The following is a 25,699-nucleotide window of genomic DNA, read 5'->3' on the forward strand; positions in this document are numbered from 1 at the left end:
TCACCTGGCTTTTCATGTAACAGCCACATACTAACCCTCTGTGCCTCTCAAAGAAGGGCTCCCAAACCCACATTAGGAACTTGTATCTGGCTTGCTGAAGTTCAGCCCTCACCCTGCATGACAACTTTTCATTACAGACAGGAGACTTCTTGCCTCTGGACCACAGATGTTGCCATCCACTCAGGTGGGCAACTCCTCATTAGTCTGTGGAGGAGCAGAGATGATGGAAGCAGTGCTGGAGTTGACTCCATGTTGTGACTGGCAGCATTCCCCTTTTCCTCCCAGAAGCCATCAAGTGACCATGTAGGGAATAAGACAACACAGTAGCAACTTCCAGTTCTGGTCTGTTTTGAGTCAGCAAGGTGAGCCAGGCTAGTAAGGGCAATGCTGGGAAGCATCAAGCCAGGTCCCCTTGGACAATGCAGTGTACCCTGGGCAGAACAGGCTTTGTTTGAGGAATCTCTGGCCTAATCCCATATAGTGCTAGAAAGGAGGAGGAGAGCTGCTGTCATGAATTCCAGGTACCTAGGATTTGTAATATTGGCTAACAGGGGCTACTGGACCAATTTGGAATTTATGTTGTGAACATCATGGGACTTGAAAACTACTTATGCATCTAAAATGAAAAGGCTAGGATTGCAAACATCAACTGTATCTTTTTTCCATTAATTTGTGCCAATATTTCAAGCCTACTTATACGCCTGATATGTCCTAGGCTTTTAAAAGATCCAGAGGTACCCAGGTATCCTCTCTGTGTTCTGACCTTCAGTGAGTAGGGTCCTTGAACTGGGCCATCATCAAGCAAGACAGTGCACCAGGATCTGGGGTATAATTTGTTCTTTCTCTAAATGCCTGTGGTGAGAAACATGGAATACTAGTCACCATTCAGGTCATGGACATTTCTGGTGGTTTCTTTCCAGTTCACTAGTCAGATACTGCATCTATCTTTTTCTATGGCTATTTCATTTTAACCAAAAGACCATAATGGGTCAGAATGGAGGCTCTGGAGAAAGGGGACACAGATTTAACTCTTGTTTCTGTCACTTACTGACCATGTGACCTCAAACTCCTCCCTCTCCTTCTTGGATTCCTTGGAGTTAAGAGAGCAACTGGACATATGTCACAGAGTTGTTACAAGGCCTGAGTTTGAAAATTCTCATTAAAGAATTTAACAGTTCTGCCCTGTATGAGGCAGACACTTAACACTTAATACATATTGGCTGCTGCCATTGTTATCTTCAAAGAAGTAATAAATAATAGAAATGGAAAGACTATTTTTAAAAAGTCTATTCATGTTCATTCATAAATGTGTTATAACTAAAATTACTCAAGGTAAATATTGTTTTAATATTTTTGGTGATCATGCAGTCAATAAACTTGTTTGAAAAAATGATGGGCTCTGTAAAAAGATTTGTTCTGGTGTCATATGTAACATCACACAGTATCCCACAATAGAGAAGGCAGAAGAAATCTTATCGCAAGGCTGTCTTCTTCACAGAAGACTTGAGTCCAGGGAAGAGAGATTTCATGAAGTAGACAGGGGAAGCAAGAATTGGAATTGTGGGCTGAGAATATAATCAGTGGTGGAGGACTAGCCTAACAAACACAGTATGTGCAAGGCCCTGGGGTCAGTCCCCAGCAACACACACACACACACACACACACACACACAAATTACCTCAGTAATGAGATGAAGCAAATAGGTCAGAGTCAGTCAGGCCTCTCTGTGTAGCTGGGGAGAGGGACCTCTCAATGGGCGGAACATGAGCACCCGCTAGTTCACTCTTTAATACAAGAGATCAAATGTTTATCAAGTGCCCAGTCTGTGTTAGGAATGGAAGAACCAAAGATGATTAAGACATAGATTGTCCTCAAAGAGTGTCTAGTCAACTGAGAGCCACCAAGTCTAGTCTGCAGAGAAAGGCACCAGAAACAAGGCAACTAGAGAATAATTTGAGATCAACAACAAGTACTTCATTTAAATGAGAGGAGCAGCAGCCCTAAGTTTTAGGCAGCATGTACTGAATTTATTTTCTTTCTTTTGATCAAACTCATAAAACTGAAACTTCACAATGTTAGAGCCTGCATGTGGGAGCTCTGGGGATTTGACTTGAAGTACAGTGAGACTTTAGAATGCTGACACATTCGTATTCTGTTTGTGGATTATCTATGCCATTGTCACTGTTACTAGTAAAGAACACAAAAAATTGACAGCTGTGCAAGTCATCAGTTTAACAGTACCTGTATTTTACTCTCTAGCATTGAAAAATAATGCAGGAGAACATACTGTTTTCTTCACTTGGGATTGTAATAATCAAGGCATCATCACCATAATCTGAGCACAAGTTCTGACTAGTTACAGGTCAATGGCCATCCTGCCTACCTCCAGGGTATGATGCTAACAATGCAGGAGGTGCTTTTCCAAGGCAGTTTTGTTTTCTCACTATTACCACTAACAGCAGCAATTCTACAAGACTCCAGGTGGCATGGCTCAAATGCAGCACAGTACACTCCATTGCCTCAGGTATTACATAAATATTTTCTTGCTGTCAGCTGAACAACATAACTCTCCCATCCATGCCAGACCTATCAGTCCAATGAGAAAACACTTGGTGACAAGTCTGCTGTTCAATGACCATGGAGTGGTCCAGCACTCTGAGGCTGACCACCGATTATGACAGACAGGGCAGTACCCAGAGCTCAAAACCTGTCCAGGTACCTTCTGCCCACATATACCTAGATATTTTTTATTTGATAAAGTAAATATAGTGCTGGGAACTGTGTTCTATGCTTTTAATCTCAATTGATCATATAAATAAGGTCAGTGAAGTCTAAGCACCAGTAAGCAATTAGGACATCCAGAAACTAAGCCTGTCCCCTCAGGCTCCCAGGCAGGTGTTGGCCTGGCCTCAGGAGAAGGCTAGGGCAGCACTCAGGCAGCTGGAAGGTGCTGCAACTCTCTGAGGAGGGTGGCAGGATTGTGGTACTATGTGTGGTTCATGTACCGTGCTGGCCCCTGGTGTGCTTCAGCCAAAAGCAGCAGAAGACCAAGTAGGGTCACAATGCTGTGGATGGGACAGACACTGGACAACTCAGAAATTTCACAGCCCCGGAGTCTGTTTTAATTATCTTCTTTAAAATGGGTCATAAAGATGGAGTTGGGCAACAGTTTTCCCTTGGTATTTATGGGGATTGATTCCAGAAGTCTTGGTGTATGTTGCAGTCCTTTATGTATCCATTGCATAGTACTAGCATATAATATACATCTTCCTGTATATTTAAATTATCTTGGATGACTTAGAATACCTAATATACTGCAAATGCTGTGTGGCTAGTTGTTACTAGTTTGTTAAGGGAATAATGACAAGGAAATTGTCTGTACATATTTTGGACAGATGCAATCTTTTTCCTAATGGTTTTGGTCTTTGGTTGGTGGAATTCATAAAATTGGAAACTGTGGAAATGAAAAGGTGACTGAATAGGGAAACAGACTATTGCCTTAGTCTCAGGTGATAGGAGTATAATAAATCTTACTCCTTCACAAAGGCAGCAAAAAAGAGTACAGGAAGAAATTCATACCTAGGTGTTAGCAACAGTCCTGCTATTGCATGAGTCCCAGGTTTGCTGCCTTCTTACATGGGCTGGATGAGGCAGCAGGTGGCCCTGGGCACTAGGGTCTCTAAATAATCTCTCAGGAATGACAGTCTGGATGGATGTTTTCCTTTCTAGAACCATTCACAGAAACTAGCACAATGAGGGGCAGCTCACCACTCTATCCTTCACTATGGGGTTATTTTCAAAGATCATAAAGATGATTCAAGGGAACAGGATTTAAGAAATTTAACTTTTGGAGAGAAAGTGGCCTAACAGAAATATCTGAGGATGAAGAATCCAAAGGATTCCAGCTTGGACCAGAGAGAGATTCAGGAGTCAACATCAATTTGAACTGCAGAATAGGAGATTGTACTCTGATGGTAAATGTGAGGTATGCTCATTCACAACCACCTGGCCACATCACCCACAAGAAAACTGGAGCACAAATATCCTTGTGTTTCCAAGTAGGAACCACCCATTCAAAAAGTGCAGGTCTGTTGAGCTACCTGAGGGCAATTACAGAGCACTAGCAAGTGTGTGATAAGGAGGAAATGTGGATGAGGAAAGGGCCTACCACCGTCACCTAGTTAAGACACCAGCTATGGCCAGATACATAGGTAAAAAGAGATTTTAAAATGTAGTCACTTATATGTCCTGGCTCAGCTTATCTTAAAATAGAATGAGAATCACAAACTGGTGACTGAATACCTATTTGGTCAATACTGTATTAAAATTGGTTAATTTCCAACAAATAAATTTGAAGATTCAATCAAAGAAATTGAGATTTCTTCCCTCTTTTTGTGGGGACAGGAAGATGTGTGACATTGCTGTATGTGACTGAAAGTGGAATGGAAATGTCTTCTAGACACATGCTTTGTGCCAGGAGCTCACATATACTCACCTGGGTCATTCTTATGGGACTCATGTGGGCAGTTATTTCTGATACATTCAGGACCAGAATCCTCCCTTAAGAAATCATAAAAGAAAAATGTTGACTGTTGTGATTCTAATACTATGGTATGCAGGAAGAATTTCAATACTGCAGTCTTAAAGCAATGGTAAACCATGACAAGCTGATGATGGTACTGTGCTTTCAGTCAAGGAGCACAGAAAGATCCTGAGTTTTACAAAGCAAGGGGCACCTGTGATTTTTACACCCAGGAGTCACTGCGACAGGGTGGTAAGGACTCAGATACATTTTTATTTAATCCAGCTTCAACCACGTACTACTTATGTGCCCTGGGACCAGTTCTTGAGCTTCTAAATCATTAAGCTATTATTTATCAATTATGTACATACATCAACTACTTTAATCCTCACTGCTCCCAATAAAATACACTTTATCCACATCATCACATTTCACAGATGCAAATTAGTACTTAGATGTAAAACCTCATTTGTATTCATACTTCTTCCAAGTAGAAAACTGGGAGGTGAGATTCTAAAGGTATGTCCCCTAGCATTCTCTGACAGTTTCCTCCATCAAACAGAAGCTTGGTACTTATATTTCCCACCCCACATTTAAAACACAATCATTTTTATAAAGAATTACAAAACGGTCCCCAATAAAGCATAGTTAAATAAACCATTAGGCCCAGAAATGGGGATTAATGCAGGAACTAGAGTAAGCACATAAAGTTCAGGTTAGGAGAGGATTTTATACAGATCTATTTGTTCAACCTACCCTTAACTACCAACATATTCACTTATCATGTAGAAACCTGAAGGACAGAGTTAATTGATAGGTGAATACAACAAGCCCATTATACATCTGTGCGCACACAGGTCCTGTTTCAAGCATGCCAGAGCATGTGCCAGGGTAGAAAGGTGTCAGGATCTGGTTCATATATATGATTCTGTGTTAAATTCACATATTTAAAATAATATTCAGGAAGAAATGTCTGCATGACTTCCTCCTTGTAGTTTCAAGAACTGTGATTTTGAAACAGGACTTAAAAGATGTTTTCTGCAAACAAGTCACACTTAGCCATAGTGGGTGAAATTCTGTCTCCTTTGTAAACAGGCAAGAGGGGAACTAGAGTTAATGTCAACTTGCCTCTAGTCACACACCACAGGCATCTCTTTGAAAATAATGCTTTCATCAAATTTTCCCTATTATCTTTTTGTTTCATGATAACTTCAGAAATATATCCCATCTTTAGTGCAATTTTCTTCATGATAACACTAGTACTGTTTAAATATATTGTAATAGGCACTAAATATTCAATAATTTACGCTTCACTTGTAAAATGTATGTTGGTTAATGAGTTGAGATGGGGGCACAGTGTTTCAGGATTTAAAAAAAGTAGTATATTTACCTGTAACCAGGGGTTTAGTAACACAAGCTACCATTTGCTATTTTGCCTAAAAATTCATATCTCTTTAATTATTTCCCAATAATCACAACTTCTGCAATTTCAAGGTATCAAAATGGCTGATAGGCATATTATTATAATACAAATGTTCTCAAACTTATGAAAGATTTATAGCAATTTTAGAAACAATAGTAAATACAATTAATCATGGTAATATTGATGGTGCTTATATCCTAATTTCTGTGGAACATATAATTGAGATAAATTATTCCTTTGAAAAGTGTTGAAAATGCAGGTATTTTCATTTATATAAGTATATTTAATTATCCATGAGTAAAATATGGTGAGAAATGTCTACTACTCAAGTTAATATGCATTAATTTGAGAGTATATTGCCACAGGGCTCTGCATGAAACCTTAATATTACAGATCTTTATCTCCCATCCTTTCTTAATAGTTGCTGCATCAAAATGTTTCACTCACAAAGAGTGCATATTTTAGGATAGGGAAAATAAGAAATTGCTTTACTTATAGAATAAAATAAATGTACAGGCCTTATAAAACTTTTTAAAGAAAAAGAGGTTTTCAGATTTTATTAGTCCAGGCAAGGGTCAAATGAGTTAATACTCAGAAAACAAAAAACTATTAGTCATTGATTTGTGAGAGTTTTATAGGACACTAAAACTGAAGATCATGTCAGTTTTTAGTCATTATTGCCTATATGCAAAAGAATTCCAGGAATTAGTATGAGCTGAACAGATTTTACTTTTCTACTTCTCCAACTATTTTTGAAGAAGGAACCCCCCCACTTCTCTCTCTCTCTCTCTTTCTCTCTCTGTCTGTCTCTGTCCTTGAGTGTCTGTATGATCAATGCATATATTTGAGTTGGCTGACTCAGAATGCTGTGGGTAGAGGAAAAGAAGGCCCACACAGGAATGAGCTCAGTTTGGTAGAAATAGGTTCTACCAGCAAAAATGATTAATTATGTCTAGAAATCTAACCTGAGGCTGTGCTTCCCTTTCCCTCTCATTCCCTTTTTTCACTTCTCCACTGCTTCTCCTTTTTAATTGAGGGCCTCCTGTGGGACAGAGCTGAAAGATCAACTACTCACCAATGAATATTTCTGGGTCTGAAGTGACTGAACAAAGAGCATTTGACAGACCTACTGGGCAGGCTTAAATAATGAAACATGCTTGCTACCCATCAGTAACACTCCAGCAACTTATCTGTGAACAATGTCATGTTTTAACTATTCTGTTTAAAAGCATACTTTTAACATATACACGTGAATTTGGGTGAGAAGTCCTCAACTATTAGAAGTTTTAAGAATTTCTGTTAAATATGATAATTTCTACCACATGATTATTCAGGCTTGAATTTTATATATTCTAAGGTATTATATATTCTAAGAATGAGATATTAGTTAATTTGCCTTATGGAAAATATAGTCTATATTTTTTAAAAAAGCAAATACAGAAATGGTGCATGCTGTGAAGACAGCCCTTTAAAGAATACTGAGTAGTAAATAATTAAGTAAAATCTGACAGGACTTAGGGGTACTAAGCCTAAAGTTATATCAAGACCATACGTTACTGTAGGTAATCCCTTCAAATGTCTAATTTATCAGATGACCTCTGTGACTACCTAGTAGACCTAGGTATAAAAGATGAATTAATCCATCAGAACAGACCCTTAGAGGATTAGCTAACATTTAGCTAAAGTCACAAGGGCACTGGATTTACTAGCTTCAAGCAATTCCTCACAGAGAGCTTGCTACATGACACAAAGATCCAGTACATTCCCAGAATTTACAATAAATCACTCTAAAAATTTTCAGTTGAATATCCAGGCATGGGAGACCTTATTGTTTCTTAGGTTTAGGTTTTAAGATATACTACTACTACAAAAATAAAGACAGATCATTGGTACCAAAATCAGGTATCTACATAAAACATCAAGATGAAGAACATCTAGGGAAAAATTCATAAGAGGTGAGAGATAAGGAAGAAGAAAGAAAAAATTAAATATAAGAAATATGGAGGAAGAAAAGAGAAAAGGTTATGAAAAGTTCAAGAGAGGTACAGAGAACTAGAATGAAAAAAAAAAGCATTGAAAGTGATGAGAGCAATTAAATGAAGGGTGAAAATGAGAAAAAAAAGGATAAAGGGCATATGACAAGGTATAAAGAACATGAAATGACAAAGATCCTAAACCAGCGGTGTATACAGCTATCAAAGGTCCACACTTCATTCTGGAGCTGAACTTGAAGAAAATACACATGGAGGAAGAAGAAATCAGCACATGTGCACATATTTGGATATCAATTCACCCAAGGAGTCCCTCGACTAGACAAGGCCAGATTATAACATTTAACTAGCACACTAACTTATCCTTAATATGTGTTGATGTTCTGCTATTTTTCTTTGGAGCAAACACCATGGCATGGGGCTGCACATAACATGGGCTCATCTTCCTTATAAAATAATGAGGAAAAGTCCTTTCTCATACTCTTGAAAGTCTCAAACATACTAGCGTGTTAGTAACAATTACTACTAATTCCCTAGCAGGGAAATAGCTTTAAGATTTTCAGGGCTTTATGCAGTATAAGGCACATAACTCTTATACTATTTTGGCATGATATGTTTTGTATATTCAAACAAAACCACAGTCATTTACTCTAAATTTCTTTCCCATAGCTGTGAATATTACATAATGAAAAATGTAGGCAATCATAGAGTCACAGATGTGTCCTGGTCATCAATGCCAACTCAGTAATCAAATACTTTCATACATGAAGCAACCTGACAATGAGAAATAATTACATTTTTGGCAACAGCTGGGGACTCACCTTTTCTTCATTACCAACACAACTCCAAGATATATAACATGAATGGCAAGGTGCCGGCTATGACGCCAGCAATTTTAACCATGTGGTCTCTTTCTCAGGTTCTGGGACTATTTTTGGAGTGGTAACTCCTAAAGGTGAAAGGAAATGAAACAGGAGAGAGAGGAGAGGGGGATAAGGTGATGAAGATGTTACATTAAGTTTTGTTTTCTTCTGCCTTTAACAGAGTAGTAAGACTTATCCAACCAGCAGACAGATGAGCTTTGATTTAAAAAAAAAAAAAAAAAAGCTTTCATATGCACTGAAAGGACTATAATTGTTCAAATTGTTCATCAATGTTAACTAAATCACAGCATACCCATGTCTCACCCTTTGATCAGAGACTCATCTCAAATACAGTTTTAAAATAATTTTATTTTTTGTCTTTGCTGCTGGTCTGTCTACCATTTAAACACTTGCTAACAACACAATAGCTTTCCCTAAGCCTTTATCTAAGTTCAGTTTGTTGGAATATTTTCCTCAATCATTTTTCATAAATGGAGCAATAATTCCATAATGTAGCCCAAACACACATAAAAGTAAGATTAGTTCATTTACCATGCATTTTATCAGCAATCATTTTTTAACACAAGTTTTTTTCTCCTTGCCTTTGGAAATCAAAATCTAGGTCACACTTGGTATGCAAAAGACTCCTTCTAAGCAATTTATTCACAAAGTGGGAAGCAGCTGGTGATCACACCACTGGGATGCACATTTAATATCTGTTTAAATGAGATAACCAAGGACATAAGAGTGGCAGCCATGTCTCAGCTCTCCTGGCTTCCCATTTCCAGCACACTGTCCTGTTTAAGGTATAATGTGATGCAATGTCAAACCCATGTTTCCCAAACATTGCTTCTTCTGCTAAATGAATTCACAATGAAAATATTAGGGATGTAATGTTCAGTTCACTAAACACAAATCATTTTTTCAGGGCCAGGATGGAACAGTGCTTGGTGTCTGAGCTACCATGTCAATCCATACTAGATAAACAAAAGTATTTTATGTACAAACGTCTCCCTTAGACTTTCATTGTAATTCTGTTGGTAAAAACAATTACGATTGAATCAGGAGCTGGGTTTATGGCTCAGTTTGAATGTAAATGGTTTTATTCAGAAACAGATAGATACCTGTTTGCATTATTGAATATAAAACTCGGTTTATACTCTATAAAAAATAACCAATATCCAAATTTAAGAGACTAGCACTCACAGAACACATACTGTTGGGTGTGCAGCTACTGTTCACCAGCCTCAGGCTTGATTTAAAACAAACGCCCCCCCCAAAAAAGAACGCAAAAAAAACTATCCCCCCAACAAACCCCACAAAACACTCCAAGGAGTTCACAAGATGAAAACACAATGCTCGCTGTGAGTCCCCACATCCAAAAGGTGCCATCCTAGCAGTCATGCACTTGGTTGCTAAGTGCATGACTTTCATGCCACACCTGTGCTCTCTGCAACTAATGAACCTTGAAGCTCATAAAGATCATATTGTGCCCTATCTAAGCTAGGGTGGTGGCATTTCTTATTAGCTCTTGTCTTAATAAAACGGGAATCTGGAGGTGGAGAATGTTCATTATCCTATACTGGGGTTAAATGTAAAGAGTGGATCCTCTATCAAGACCTTGATGCAAAGGGTGAAGTTACCACACTAAGCAGCTCACCTCAACAGGATTGTGGAAGACAAAAGCATATACCTAGTTTCAGACATAATCATCACCCAGCACCACCTGAATGTATTATCCAGAGATATAGGAAATAATAAAGATTTTATGTGTGTGTGACTGTGTGTATTTATCTTAGTAACATGAGGGTTAAAGATTTGGAATACAATAGTTCTTCTCAGAAGAGGTCCATAAGTAGAAATGGACTAAAATGGACAGATCATTACATAAAATATGGTTAAATTGGAGTTGGCAAGAGGGTGGTTTCTTCAACCCTTCTGTAGAGTTCTTATCTTTTATAACAATAGAATACCTGCTGATCCAGGATAAACCTTTTTTATTTTTTGTTTTTTTTGGTTTTTTTTTGTTTTTTGGTTTTTGTGGGTTTTTTTTGGCAGCAGAGGAGGAGAGGGAACGGGGTGTGATGGTCAAAGGCAGGAAGAGTGAGCAATGGTCCTCAAACCAGAGTCCTCTATCTGTAAGGTCTCCTACCCCTGCATCTGAGCTCAAGCTCTAGGGTGAACACCAACTTAGTAGTGAGTGGTTTGCATTCTGAGGTATGATGATCCCTGGTAAAGTCAGCAACACCTGGTTTTTAGAACCAGCCCACAAAGTAAGAACACTGCAACCAAGCTTGTAACTAATCCTGCTATTTAACTACCATCTGAAGAGAAAAACAGGGGAAATCCCCACTATATTATTAGGTTTTAAGCTTTCATATAAGATGATCTAAATAATTTCTTCATTTGATCTTAGGGTCCTTAAGCAATTCCCATTCAATGATCATGCCTCTTGTTAAAGGCACTTTTGATGAAAGATTGGAAAGGAGTAAATTTTTTTTTAATACCAGAAATTGGACCCAGGATTCTCTACCACTGAGTTATCTTGGGCTTTGTATTATATTTATTTTAAAGACACGGTGTTGCTAAATTGCTGAGGCTGGGCCTCAAACTTGAGATCTTCTTGCCTCAGTCTCCCAAGGTGCTGGATTACAGGCATGTGCCACCATGCCAGCAAGGAGTGAATTTTAACTGCAGTGACATCAAGATTAATTCCTGGAAATTATCCTCATGGAGCAATTCCGTGATTTCAACAGGCAAATAATTATGTTGGAGCACTTAACCAGATGTACACCCCAGAAATAAATGTATGACTGTTCACACTTGTATTCTTCCTTTAGTTTTCCAGCTCTTTCCTACCTGGAAACTGGCCTATAAAAAGCTAGAAAAAAACTCTGTAAAGAGATCACACTCACTACTTGATTGATTTCATGACCTAGCCCTACTTCCCTATCACAGCTGTGCGTGACAAAAATAGCAAATAGTTAGTTCTACAGGGGAAAAAAGAAAGAAGTCAAGTTGAACCAAACTTTCTAGAGCACAGGGATTCTGTCCCTGACCAGATCATCTCAGGACCAGTTACTGGACCCATAGAAACTGAATGTGATATAAATGTCAGACTTTTCATAGGCAATATTAAGTGTTATCTTGTAAATATAAATCATGGAGCAATGTAATTTTTCTTTCTCTCAACATTTCTAATTGAATCTCAGGTTTAAAATATGTGAGAATCACAAAATTACATAAGAGGTTGAGACAGATTAAGAGCTAATTTTTGCCTATAAGTGTGGGTTAAGGATCTTGATCCTTCATATCATACTCCCAACTAGAGAACAAATACAAAAACAAACAACACCATGTTATACATTATACAAAGTGTAAATCTACTAACACAAGTGTACTAATTAGAGTTGTTCCTCAAAAGGCAGTTCCCCTCCAGTCCCTTAGAGAAGAGGAGGAATGTGGATGGGATGATTTTCATTATTTCATATGCCTTTTCATGTCTTAAAAAGTCTGTAATAACAGCCTCTGTAGTGCAATTTCATGTGAAAACAAACACTGTAAAAATAAATTACTTTTGAAGAAACATGGGTTCCTCTGTCTGCAGCTCAGAATTACCATGACATACTAAAGTCTCCTGAAAATCTGTGGCCTGGCTGCCCAAAAAACACGTCATACTTGTCAACAATCTCCTCCTTAGTAAGCTTGCCATCCTTGTTTTGATCCCACTCATAGACTAGTTGCCTAGCTTCTGCCTCTGTATGGTCATAGTCTGAGGGGAGTATCCAGTCTTTGGTTTCTTTCTTGTCCATCTTCCAATCATGGTTCTTATCTCAAAATGAACAAACTGCTCTTGCTCTGTCTTCACCCATTTTGGCTCATTCGCATTTCAATCATGGCTGTACATGTCACCAATATACTCTCTAGATCAATGAAACCATAAGCATTCTAAGCTATATCCTCCACTGTTTCCTGCACTACTGAGTCCTTCATATGATCATATCCCTCAGGGTGCAGGAAAGCTGTGAATTCTTCCTTTGAGGCATAAGGTCTCCATCTTTGCCTGCTATCTTAACTCTGTTCATCTGTTACCATCATTTTTATACTTAAATCCACCATCAGTTCTGGATCATTAAAATGTAGCCATAGGTGACATTTTTATACTCTTTCCGGAAATGAGGCCATCCTCATTGGGGATCATGCCCTTCCACTGTTGCTCTACATCCTTGTAATTCAGCACTTTTGTGCAAATTTAATCCAGTCTCTTGAGCTCATCCACAGTGACAACCTCTCCTTGTTGCCCTCTATTTTACTTACAATCTTTCCAAGCCGTTCCATGCTCTCTTCTGGTGTCAGCTGATCAAGGTCTCTGCTTCTTCAGCACCCAAGGCATCAGGATCACAATCTCCCTCTAGCATCATTGTGAACTTTGGCACTGAGTTGAGGCTCATGATGCACATGGTTCTTCTTTTCTGCAGGCTTGCTCAAGTTTAAAGGCTGTGCACAGGGACAAGCACATATGGAACTGTCACAGGTCCATGACAATCAGATCTTTCTCTGCAGCCTCACAGCCAGTTACCTACCCTGGTTCACCCACTGGCTCAACTCACATGCTCAGGCCATCATTTTGATTTCTAACAAAGTCAAGAGATGTAATGCTATTTTGTTTGAATTAATATCCCTTAACTGGTTGTCTAGTTAGATACTGAAAGTATTAATGTTAATTATTTTTATGGCCATTAGGAAATATCCACCAACCACTGGAATATACAACCAGATGGCTATCTTGAGGAAACTGTTATGTTAAATAAATTGTTAGAAGAAGTCGAAAAGTGGAATAGGTATGTGATTTAAAAAAAAGAATAAAATAGGGTTGGCAGTCATGGAGCAAGCTGGGGGGTGAACCAGGCGCCTACATCATGGAGGTAAGCAGCTAGCAGATAACCCACCCAGCCAGCAAGCCAAGGACAGATTCATACCTGAGCGACCCTGCATGACACCTGCACCTAGGTCGGTGCATCACTGTTGGTCGCAGTCGCAGAGCGAGCTGACGGGTAAGTCAGGTCACTTGCATCTTGAAGGTAGCAGGCGGGCACCCAACCCACCTGCCTTGTGGAGCTGGGTGGAGGTAGCCAACCCACCCAACCAGGAGGCCAAAGACAGACACAATCACTGAACAGCCCTGCCCGATCACCACACAGAGGTTTGTCGCCATCACGGAGTTAGCCAGAGGCTTCTTTATAATGCTGGTGCAGGCATTTTGAAATTACTCCCGAGGGGTGTCGCCATCATCAATGGAAGGGCAACTCCCTTCCTGAGACACCTACAAGAGGCTAGAGAACTTGACAAGACCCAGAGCCAAGAAAGGAGGTATTGAGAAGACTTGGGACCAACTCAGAGCCATCAGGAAATATACCCCACCTGAAGGCCACCACCCATAGAAGCCCAGCTTCCTAGTGCAGCACTGCATTATCAAGTTCCTCCAAGACTTCAGTAATACTGAAGGCTAAGAGGTGAGTTATAGGAAATCTACAGAGACAATATTAGTCGAATAGAGGAAATCTGCAACATGCCAGAGATTCACTAATAGAGGGGTATATACCTGAACAATACGAGAAAACAAGGGAAGAAAAATGTCCCAAACAAACCCAGATGGTATAGAAATAAATTCCAATGACAGCATGGCAGAAGGAATGTCAGAAAGGGAGTTCAGAATATACATAATCAAAACACTCAGGGAAGCAAATGAGGAGATGAAAGAGCAAATGCAGGCATTAAAGGATGAGAATGAAAGGGCAAATGCAGGCATTCAATGATCGTACCAATCGAAAATTAAAAAGAGCAAATACAGGAAGCAAAAGATACATTTAAATAAAGAGTTAGAGATATTGAAAAAAAACAAACAGAAATCCTTGAAAATGAAGGAAACAATGAACCAAATTGAAAACTCCATAGAAAGCATAACCAATAGGATAGAACACCTGGAAGACAGAACTTCAGGTATTGAAGACAAAATATTTAATCTTTTTTTTTAGTTATTATTATTATTTTTAATTTTTAATTATTTTTATTGGCTTTTAATTTTTTACAGACTGGCACTTTGATTCATTGTACACAAATGGGGTACATAATTTCATTTCTATGGATGTAACACATGTAGATTCATACCATTCATGTAATCATAAACATACATAGGGCAATGATGTCCAAATATTTAATCTTGAAAAGAAAGTTGACCAGAAGAAGATGGTAAGAAATCATGAACAGAATCTACAAGAACTATGGGATATCATGAAAAGCCCAAATTTAAGAATTATGGAGATTGTGGAAGGCTTATAGAAATAAACCAAGGAATGAACAATCTGTTCAATGAAATAATATCAGAAAATTTCCCAAATCTGAAACATGAAATTTAAAATCAAGTACAACAGGCTTATAGGACTCCAAATACAACAAAATTACAATAGACCCACACCAAGGCACATTATAATGAAAATACCTAACATACAAATAAGAGAGAATTTTAAAGTCTGCGAGAGAAAGAATCAAATTACATTCAGGGGGAAACCAATACAGATATCAGCAGATTTTTGAGTCCAGACCCTAAAAACTAGAAGGGTCTGGAACAACATTTCTCAAGCTATGAAAGAAAAATAGATGCCAACCAAGAATCTTATACCCAGAAAATGTACCTTCAGATTTCACGATGAAGTAAAATCCATCCATGATAAACAAAAGCTAAAACAACTTACAAAAGGAAAGCTGGCATTACAGAACATTCTCAGCAAAATATTCCATGAGGAAGATAGGAAAAAACAACGATGTAAAATCAGCAAAGGGAGGAACCAAAGGAACAACCAAATAAAGGAGAAATCAAGTGTGTAAAAAAAAAAAAAGAAAAAAAAAAACAGCCAAATGACTGGGAATATAAATCAAATCTCAATGATAACTCTGAATATTAATGGCCTGAACTCATCAATAAAAGACAGAGACAAGCAGCATTGGATTAAAAACCAAGATCAAAAAATTTGCTGCCTGCAAGAGATTCATCTCATAGAAAGCATATTCCCAGAGAATAAAGGTGAAAGGATGGGGAAAAACATACCATGCACATGCACATAGCAAAAAAGCCAGAGTATCCATCCTCATATCAGATAATGTGGACTTCAAGCCAAAACTAGTCAGAAGGGATAAAGAAGGACATTATATACTGCTTAGGGAAGCATAAATCAGCATTAAATAACAATCATAAATATCTATGCCCCAATAGTGGCTCACCATATATGTCAAACAAATCCTCAATGCCAGAAATCAAATAGACCACAACAAAATAATACTAGGTGATTTTAACATACCTCTCTCACCACTGGACAGATCCTCCAAAAAAAAAATTGAACAAAGAAACCACAGATCTCAAAAACACAATATTTAGACTTAACAGACATTTATAGAAAATACCATCCAACAAAGTGTGAATATACTTTCTTCTCAGCAGCCACATGGATCCTTCTCTAAAATAGACCGTATTTATGCCACAGAGCTATGTTAGCAAATACAAGAAGATGGAGATAGTGCCTTGTATTTCTATCAGATCATAATTGATTGAAATTAGAAATAAGAGTAAAAAACAGAAACTACTCCAACATCTAGAGATTAAATGATACATTATTGTATGATGAATGGATAACAGAAGATATTAGGAAGGAAATAAAAAAAAATTCTTAGAGGTAAATGAGAACAAAGAAACAACATATCAAAATCTCTGGGACACTAGGAAAGCAGTTCTTGGAGGAAAATTTATTTCATGGAGCGCATTCAATAAAAGAAGAAAAAAACAGCAAATAAACAACCTAACACTATGGCTCAAAGCCCTAGAAAAAGAACAGAGCAACACCAAAATTAGAAGACAGGAAATAGTTAAAAGCAGAGCTGAAATCAATGAATCGAAACAAAACAATCAAAAAAATCGACAAAATAAATAGTTGGTTCTATGAAAAATAAACAAAATTGATAAACCCTTAGCCACATTAACAAAGAGAAGAGAGAAAATCCAAATTACTAAAATTCAGAAAAAACAAGGAAATATCATAACAGTCATGATTGAAATACAAAACATAATTAGAAGCTATTTTGAAAATCTATACTCCAATGAAATAGAAAATCTTGAGACATCAACAGGTTTCTAGAGACATATATATTACCTAAACTGAACAAGGAAGACATACACAATTAAATAGATTAATTTCAAGTAATGAAATAGAAGAAGTGATCAAACGCTTACAACAAAGAAAAGTCGCAGACCAAATGGGTTCTCAGCTGAGTTCTACAAAACCTTTAAAGAGCTCATTCCAATACTTCTCAAAGTATTGCATGAAACAGAAGAGGAGGGAACCCTCCCAATCTCGTTCTATGAAGCCAATATCACCCTGATACCTTAACCCAGACACAAATGGAGGAAAGAAAATTTCAGACCGATATCCTTAATGAACATTGATGCAAAATTCTCAACAAAATCTTAGCAAGCCCATACCCACATATAAAAATATTAAAAATATAGTGCACCCATGATCAAGTGGGTTTTATCCCAGGGAGGCAGGTTGGTTCAACATGCGGAAGTCAATAAATGTAATTCACACATATCAATAGACTTAAGTCAAAATCACATGATTATTGCATAGATGCAGAAAAAGCATTTGAAAAAATACAGCATCCCTCCATGCTCAAAACACTGGAGAAAATAGGGATAGTTGGACATTCCTTAACATTGTAAGCCCATGGCCAATATCATTCTAAATGGTGAAAAACTGAAAGCATTCCCCCTAAACACTGGAACAAGTCAGGGATGCCTTCTTTTACCACATCTATTCAAATTGTCCTTGAAAACCTAGCCAGATCAATTAGACAGACCAAGGAAATTAAAGGGATATGAATAGGAAAAGAAGAACTCAAACTATCTCTATTTGCTGATGACATGATTATTTTTAAAGGAACGCAGAAAATTCCACAGAAAACTTTTAGAAACTCATATGTGAACTCAGAAAAGTAGCAGGATATAAGATTAATGCTCACAAATCCAATGCATTTTATACATAAGTGTTGAATCTTCAGAAAGATAAGTTAGGAAAACTACCCCATTCACAAATAGCTTCAAAAAAAATATAAAGTACTTGGGAATCAATCTACAAAAGAGGTGAAAGACCTCCACAATGAGAACTACAGAACACTAAAGAAAGAAATTAAAGAAACCTTAATCCCATGTTCTTGGATAGGCAGAACTAATATCATCAAAATGGCCATACTACGAAAAGTGCTATAGCGATTCACAATTCCAATTAAAATCCCACTGACATACCTTACAGAAATAAAGCAAGCAATCATGAAATTCATCTGGAAGAATAAGAAACCCAGAATAGATAAAACAATCCTTAGCAGGAAGAGTGAAGCCGGGGGTACAGCAATACCAGACCTTCAACTATACTACAAAGCAGTGGTAACAAAATGTCATGGTATTGGCACCAAAATAGACAGGACGATCAATGGTACAGAATAGAGGACATGAACACAAACCCAAATAAATACAATTTTCTCATACTACACAAAGGTGCCAAAAATATGCAATGGAGAAAAGATAGCCTCTTCAACAAATGGTGCTGGAAAACTGGAAATCCATATTCAACAGAATGAAAATAAACCCCTATCTCTCACCTGCACAAAAATCAACTCACAATGAATCAGAGACCTTGAAAACAGACCAGAGACCCTGCAGATTATAGACGAAAAAGTAGGTCCAAATCTTCAACTTTTGGCTTAGGATCAGACTTCCTTAACAGGACTCCATAGCACAAGAAATAAAAGCAAGCATCAATAAGTGGGGACAGATTCAAACTAAATAGCTTTCTCTCAGCAAAGGAAACTATCAACAATGCAAAGAGAGAGCCTAGAGAGTGGGAGAATGTATTTGCCACTCATACTTCAGAGTAAAGCACTAATTTCCAGAATATATAAAGAACTCAAAAAAACTCTACACCAAGAATACAAATAACCCAATCAAAAATGGGCTAAGGAAATGAATAGATACTTCACAGAAGATCCACAAGCAATCAACAAACATATGTAAAAATGTTCAACATCTCTAGTAATAAGAGAAATGCAAATCAAAACTACACTAAGATTCCATCTCACACCCAATTAGAATGGCGATTATCAAGAATACAAGGAACAGTAGATGTTGGAGAGGATGTGGGGAAAAAGGTACACTCATACATTGCTGGCAGGGCTGCAAATTAGGCCAGTCACTCTGGAAAGCAGTGTGGATATTCCTTAGAAAACTTGGGAATGGAACCATCATTTGACCCAGCTATCCCACTCCTTGGCCTATACCCAAAGGACTTAAAATCAACATATTACAGAGATACAGCCACAACAATTTTCATAGCTGCTCAATTCACAATAGCCAGATTGTGGAACCAAACTAGATGCCCCTAAATTGATGAATAGATAAGAAACTGTGGTAGATATATACCATGGAATATTACTCAGCCATAAAGAATAATAAAATTATGGTATTTGCAGGCCAATGGATGCAGTTGGAGAATATCATGCTAAGTGAGATAAGCCAATCTCAAAAAAACAAAGGATGAATGATCTCACTGATAAGCGGGTGATGACACGTATAAGGGGTGGGAAGGGGGCAGGAATGGAGGAAGGAGGGACTCTATAGAGGGATAAGAGGGGTGGGAAGGGTGGGGGGGGAAATAACAGAATGAATCAAAAACTATTACCCTATGTAAATGTATTATTCCACAAATGGTATATCTCTACTTCATGTACAAAAAGAGAAAACAAGATGTATCCCATTTGTTTACAATAAAAATGAAAAAAAAAAAAAAAAAAGTTGGGCTGGCCTTTCCAAAGGAAGAGGTCCAAATGGTCAGTAGACATCAAAACAAGACATTCAACTTCACTCGTTTTCAGTCAGGAAAACCACATGGCCTTACCACTACATACCCAGCACTTTTTACAGTCTGACAAAACCATGTATTAAGAAGAAAGTGGAACAATTGGAACTTGCAGAAACTCTTGCTGAGTCTCACAACTGCCTCAGCCATTGTGAAAACCCATGGTAACTGCTTCTGTGGACTCACATACTGTGTGACCCACCAGCTGTTCTCCTGGGAATAAACCCAATAGAAATACAACCGTATGAACACAAAGTGACAAGGGCAAGAAGGCTCGAAGCATCACTACTCATGAGAGCAACAGAAGGACTGGACACAAACAAGTGGTATGTTCATGCACTGGAACTATTTAATACAAATTAATTTTCCTTTTTAACAAAAAAAGAATAATTAAAAATAAGGGAAAAATATTTTGAATTCAGAAACTGAAAAAGTCAGGTGATTTTCAAATGTGATTTTGTGTCCAGTTTGAGAGCATACATTTTTATTAAAATAACATGGGTTTTATCTTTTCAAATGTTGTTTTAGTTAAAAAAAACAACTTAAACATTAAAAAATAGTAAGATACAACCCATACATTGTAAATACTCAGTGACAGATGATTGTGTTCCATTAATAGTCACATTTGCTTGAGTCAATAACTGCCTATATTTACTAGGCTTATGTGACACAGCCTTCAAAGGAGCTCCCTGTATTAAGTTCCTCATATGCATCAGGTATCATAACTAGGCTTTGTGGGACAATTAGGGAGAAAGAAGTCTGCACTTTCATGCTGCAAGGAGCAGGCCACCAAATGCAACAGAAGAAGTCATCAAAGTGTCAGAGGTGAGCTACAGAGCCAGACTGGTGAAACATGAGAGAAAATTTGGAAAGGCTTCTTGTCAGAGGTTGTAATGAGTGAGTTTGTAGGATTTCCACAAAATGGTGGAAAGGATGCCCAATAAGACCAGACAGAGAGTCTCTGTAGTTATACACTAGCTTTGCTTTGTGAAGCCTGGGTACAGGTCTGGGAGTAGTGGAGTAGACTTGGAACTTAGGCTTAATGGTGAGATGGGCTTTGCCCACTGGAAAGAACAGTCTGTATTAAATTTAATAAATGAGGAACCTTTTGAGGTTCAATGGGGTTATGCCTTGAGGAGAATCCACAGGATCCACGGGCTCACTGAGGAAGGGTAAGAAGGGAATTCAGGAAGTAGTGGAATGTCACTGCCCCGTTCAGACCAGAAGCTTACAACTTCTAAGGTGAGAGGGTGCCTGGGACTAAAAGGACACAAGGGATTCCTTGGGTTCACACAAGTGGGGACACCCACAAATGGTGCCTGGGTCCCACCATGTCAGGGACTGGGAGATGTGTAGTGTTGTCTCTGGGATCAAGTGACTGGCTTCCTCCTGGGAACAAGCGTGTCTGGGTTCAGTGTTTGAACTGAACCCAAGCAACAAATTACATGGTTCTCACTACATGCCTAAGGAATGACAGACCAGGGGTCATAATGCCACTCTTGGTGTGTGAGAGAGAAAGAAAGAGGAGGTGGAGCAGGAACAAAGGAACTACTAAAAAGAGAAACAGACTGAGAAACCTGATGAGAGGAAGGAAGAAGAGAAGAAAACAGAATAAAATGGAATCTGTGGACACATGGAAGGATGCAGCTTCTCCAGCTGTTTCAAACACCACTGGCCCCTACAGATACTCTGACATTTCAACTGAGCAGTCCTCCACCAATTTGTAGCAGTATTTTTAAGAAGTTATGCCGTTGGTCATCTATTTTAATTTTCATAATTTTACTTTTACCTTTTCTCTTTGCAGAGGTCTTTCTCTTCTTTATTTTAAAAACAGCAGCCTTCTGGTTTTAGACATTATGAAACATTTCATTCATGTCATGTTACTCAGAGAAGTGAAATTCCTTAAAGTTTTTTATTTCAGCTGTACCTTAGCATTACACATAATCACAGATGATGTTCAAGATTTTTCATTTAAATTACACATCACTGTTTTTCTTCCTGAGAATGTAAAGTCAATCACAACTCCTGGAATAATCTATATTCACACATCATGTACTATTTGTAACCTGTTCATATTTCTGAATTTATAACTCTTCCTTTCTCCCTTATTTCCCTATAGGGCATAGTCAAGTATGGCTTATAAGTAATTATCAGAAATATACCTTCTCACATAACACTGAAAGAATGAATTGTTTGATATAAATATCCTCTCTAAAAATTGATCTTTTGTTTTTGTTCTAATTTAATGACAGTCATTATTTTCATTTACTGATGTGGCTGACACCCTGTGAATAAGATGATCCATCAAAGGCTTATCACTTGCTATCTGGACATTCAAAGCTCCAAGAGAATTATTAATGTTATTACTATTCTGATATAACACTTTCTTTTCCATTTGAATTTCTCACATCGTGGTCAAGAAATTAAATGAGGAAACAATTTGTAAATACTAAGCTATCAACTGTGTGTACCTTTTCTATCAAGTGAATAATCAGTTAAGGGAATCTGAGCACCTGCTTCTGAAATTAATGACTTTTGAGAATGATCTAGTTAAGAGTGGACATTACCAACAATTTGCTTTGAAGCATTAAAATCACTACCTACTTTGTCCTTTAAATTTTCTTCTAGACTTTGTGCTTTCGGTCACAGTTTAGCTCATGCTTAGCTTCTAAAAACTGTGTGGGAGAAAGGATACGACATCTTCCTAAAGAAAGTACTAACTGATTAAAAACCTCCTTAGGGCCTTTTCTATGCCCTTAAATTTGCCATTCACTATCTTATCAAAAAGTAAGAATACAAAATAAATTTCACATGCTTTCTAGAAGTGTCAATATTTCTAAGGTTTCAACAATGTACAAAGAATGCAGTAAACTGAATGTGGATATGGGAGGTGATATTTATGTGGCCCTTGAAATGTAATGAAGACTGCGGGAGGGGGCTTAAGAGAGAGTAGGGATCCTGACATCCTCAGGTTCTCATTTAGTAAACATACAATTTTTCCTGAATGAAGTGGTTTAATAAATAAAACATACTAATTGTGGCATTCTGTTTAATCTATTCTGGGATATGGAGTTTAAGAATCATTTGGGGAGATTTTGAAAAATGTACATGGCTAAGTTCCCTACCGATTTCAGATCAAAGATCCGGGTGAGATCTGAGGAACTCATATCTAACATCTTAGGTGATTCCTTCAGCAACATGAGGAGAGATCCAAACAAAGAGGCATTGCTCCTAAATATCTCTGATGAAGTTTTTCAGACTATGGCAAAAAAGGGGGGGATTTACTCAGCTATTATTTTTCAAAGATCTCTTGATGTAATATCTCACTTTGTCAGTTAGGTAATTTCTACCATTGCACTATTTGGAAAGACTCTTCTTCATACTTAAGAGGTAAACCTGATGAAATCATAGCCTAGCTTATGATTAGACTAAGTATGCACTGATTGGATGATACTCTCAATTAAGAAGGCATCTATAGTATGCTGATCATTTTTCCAACTGGTTATGTAGGAAGGAAGAAGGCTAGGCTTTTTGAATACCTATTATATGCTAGGAATCTTACCAAACTTTCATTTAATATATGATGAGGTATGTTAATACTGCTTTACAAAGGGGAAACTAAAGTTAGAAGCTATCAGGGCCAATAGCTCATCCTCCTACATTGCTGAGAAACAAGGTCATGGGGCTACATTCTCCATTCCACTGGTCTGACTATGAAACCAAAGCCCACTGTAGTTCATCATATCACAGTGTTCCCCAGTATACAACAGACCTGGGAGATGATTGAAAACATTGTAAGATTGAAATTTTAAAGTTTCTTCATCACTTGTAAAGACAAGAATGAAAAATGAAAAGGGCAGAATGATACAATAAGAAAATAAAATCCTGAAATAAAATAGGATGAATATCTAAGAGCTTTCCTGGCAAAGGACAGAAAAGAAAGATCTGGTAATAGTGTCAATTTGATTTGATTCCAGTGTGTACATGAGGAATGGAATGCATGGAATCCTTCCAGAGAATAATCTGCTGGCCAGAGTAGAGACCCTGAAAAGGAATCAAAGAAAAGAAATAGGAGTGACTATCACGGGAAGGGCTGTCAAGAAGGAGAAAGCAATTAGGGTCACTTCTCTAACCAAGGAGAGAATGAGCAGGTGTCTTGACACTGTCTCCCACTGGAACTTTCCAAGAGTAAGGGTACTTTTTATCACCTTTGACTCTAGAGATCCACACAATGTCTTTAATGTACTGGTCACTTGACAAGTCCTTGCTGAACAAATGTCATGAAATGCACAGAAGGCATTTATAAATTGAACAACAGCACCCCATGTGGTGCATGGTGGTAAAGAAATACATTTTTTTTTCCTGTGCTGGGGATGGAAACCAGGGCCTTATGCACTCTACCACTGAGTTACACCCCTAATGCAGAAAAATGCTTTTGAACACGTAAGCATAAAAGCAGGAATTCCAGTTCATTACAGAGAAAGATTGAGAGAGGCTTCTCCCTCTCTATGCATAGAATTTAGTAGGTACTCAATAAACATCAGAGCAAGTACATGAACTATAGTTGTATGTAAATATTTTGAGCCTCAGCATATAAAACTGAAACAAATTGTAAAGGAGGTATATTATAACTTTGGGTTGAAGAACAATCACTTGGTATAGGTCATTTTCCAATATCATGCCCAATCTCAACAAACCTAAGAATGCTGGATTTTTCTTACGTCACTGTTTCCCCTTTTCTACTCCCTAAGCCTGGTTTATCTCCTTTCTGGACTTTCACTCTTGACTTCCAAGCAGACATCCTTTCTAGATTCTCTTATAGATTGTAGTCCTATGGGGCTTCCTAAGTAACAGCTCTAATCAGTGGGCTCTTCCATTTAAAAGGAAAACCAAAACCCAAATCAAGAATTATGCTTATTTCAAAGGCAATCAAGGCCTCCCCTGAGCTGTTTCCAACCTCTTTTCCTAACTTTATGCCTCTCCTTTTTCTTTGTTCTTTTATCCACCTATGTACCAAAAAAAAGAAAATTTTCCCTATATGCCTAACATCTCCTCGTCTTGGGGTCTTATTCCTGTTATTCCTTTTCTAGGAAACTTCCCCTAGAAAAAACTTCAATTTTTTTCTTGCTCCAAATCCTACCCATCCTTCAAAGGCCACATGGCCCAGTGGCTGTGTAGGAAGCAGCCATCCTCCTGTGGAACTTCTGTTGCACATTGCTCCACTCTCCTGCATAGAATTTCCTACTTTTAAGCTTCAATTCAGTTATTCTGGTAAATTCATTATAACATATATGAAACCATAAAATCCTCAGAACAAATTGGTGACACACCTTTGTGCCCCTCCTATGACTTGATCCCTTATATTACGTTCAAGGATGTGTTTGCTGAATCAAAACTTTCTCAGAGTAAGCCTCACTTAGTCTTCCTGTCTCCCTCATTTGCACTCTTTTCATAGCCTACCTATTCTTTTTTTCTACTTACCATCAAAGTCCTCAGATATTGGGCAATGAGCATAAAAGGAAATAGGAAGGAAGAAAATACAGAAGTGGAAAGTAAAGGCAATAACAAGTCCTATTTCCTTGTGTTCCCCACAGATCCCCAGTAGTGATCAAGAAGAGAGGCATGTGCAGGCAGCTTGGAATCACATTCCACAGGCATCAAGACGACATGCTGAACCAAAAAAAAAGAAAGAAAGAAAAACAAACAACTCAATCAATAATGGACTAATGAACTGAACAGACACCTCACAGAAGACAAAAATATATGAAAAAATGATCAACATCTCTAGTGATTAGAGAAATGCAAATCAAAACTACCCTAAGATTTTATCTCACTCCAATAAGAATGGCAATGATCAAGATATAAACAACAATAAATGTTGGTTGCCATTCCACATTGCTGGTGGAATGGCAAATTGGTGCAGCCACTCTGGAAGCAATATG

General features: G+C 37.9%; 2 long non-coding RNA genes and 1 pseudogene across 3 annotated transcripts in view; all 3 read right to left on the reverse strand.

Annotated features, from left to right (window-relative positions):
• The window catches only part of LOC306642732, a 563,182-nt gene that overhangs the window by 340,141 nt on the left and 197,342 nt on the right, over positions 1-25,699 (reverse strand). The window lies entirely within an intron of this gene.
• LOC306642734 overlaps positions 1-25,699 on the reverse strand; it is a 73,307-nt gene that overhangs the window by 17,169 nt on the left and 30,439 nt on the right. Inside the window, exon 3 of the long non-coding RNA XR_013758637.1 lies at positions 8,758-8,885. This is a non-coding gene — a long non-coding RNA (uncharacterized lncRNA). The remainder of the gene's footprint in view (positions 1-8,757; positions 8,886-25,699) is intronic.
• Positions 12,253-12,897, reverse strand: LOC306642720 (calumenin-like; annotated as a pseudogene). Its single transcript has one exon. The product of its transcript is annotated as a calumenin-like (transcript).

Source organism: Sciurus vulgaris (genome assembly GCF_902686455.1).
Source record: "Sciurus vulgaris genome assembly, chromosome: 13".
Taxonomy (NCBI): Eukaryota; Metazoa; Chordata; class Mammalia; order Rodentia; family Sciuridae; genus Sciurus; species Sciurus vulgaris.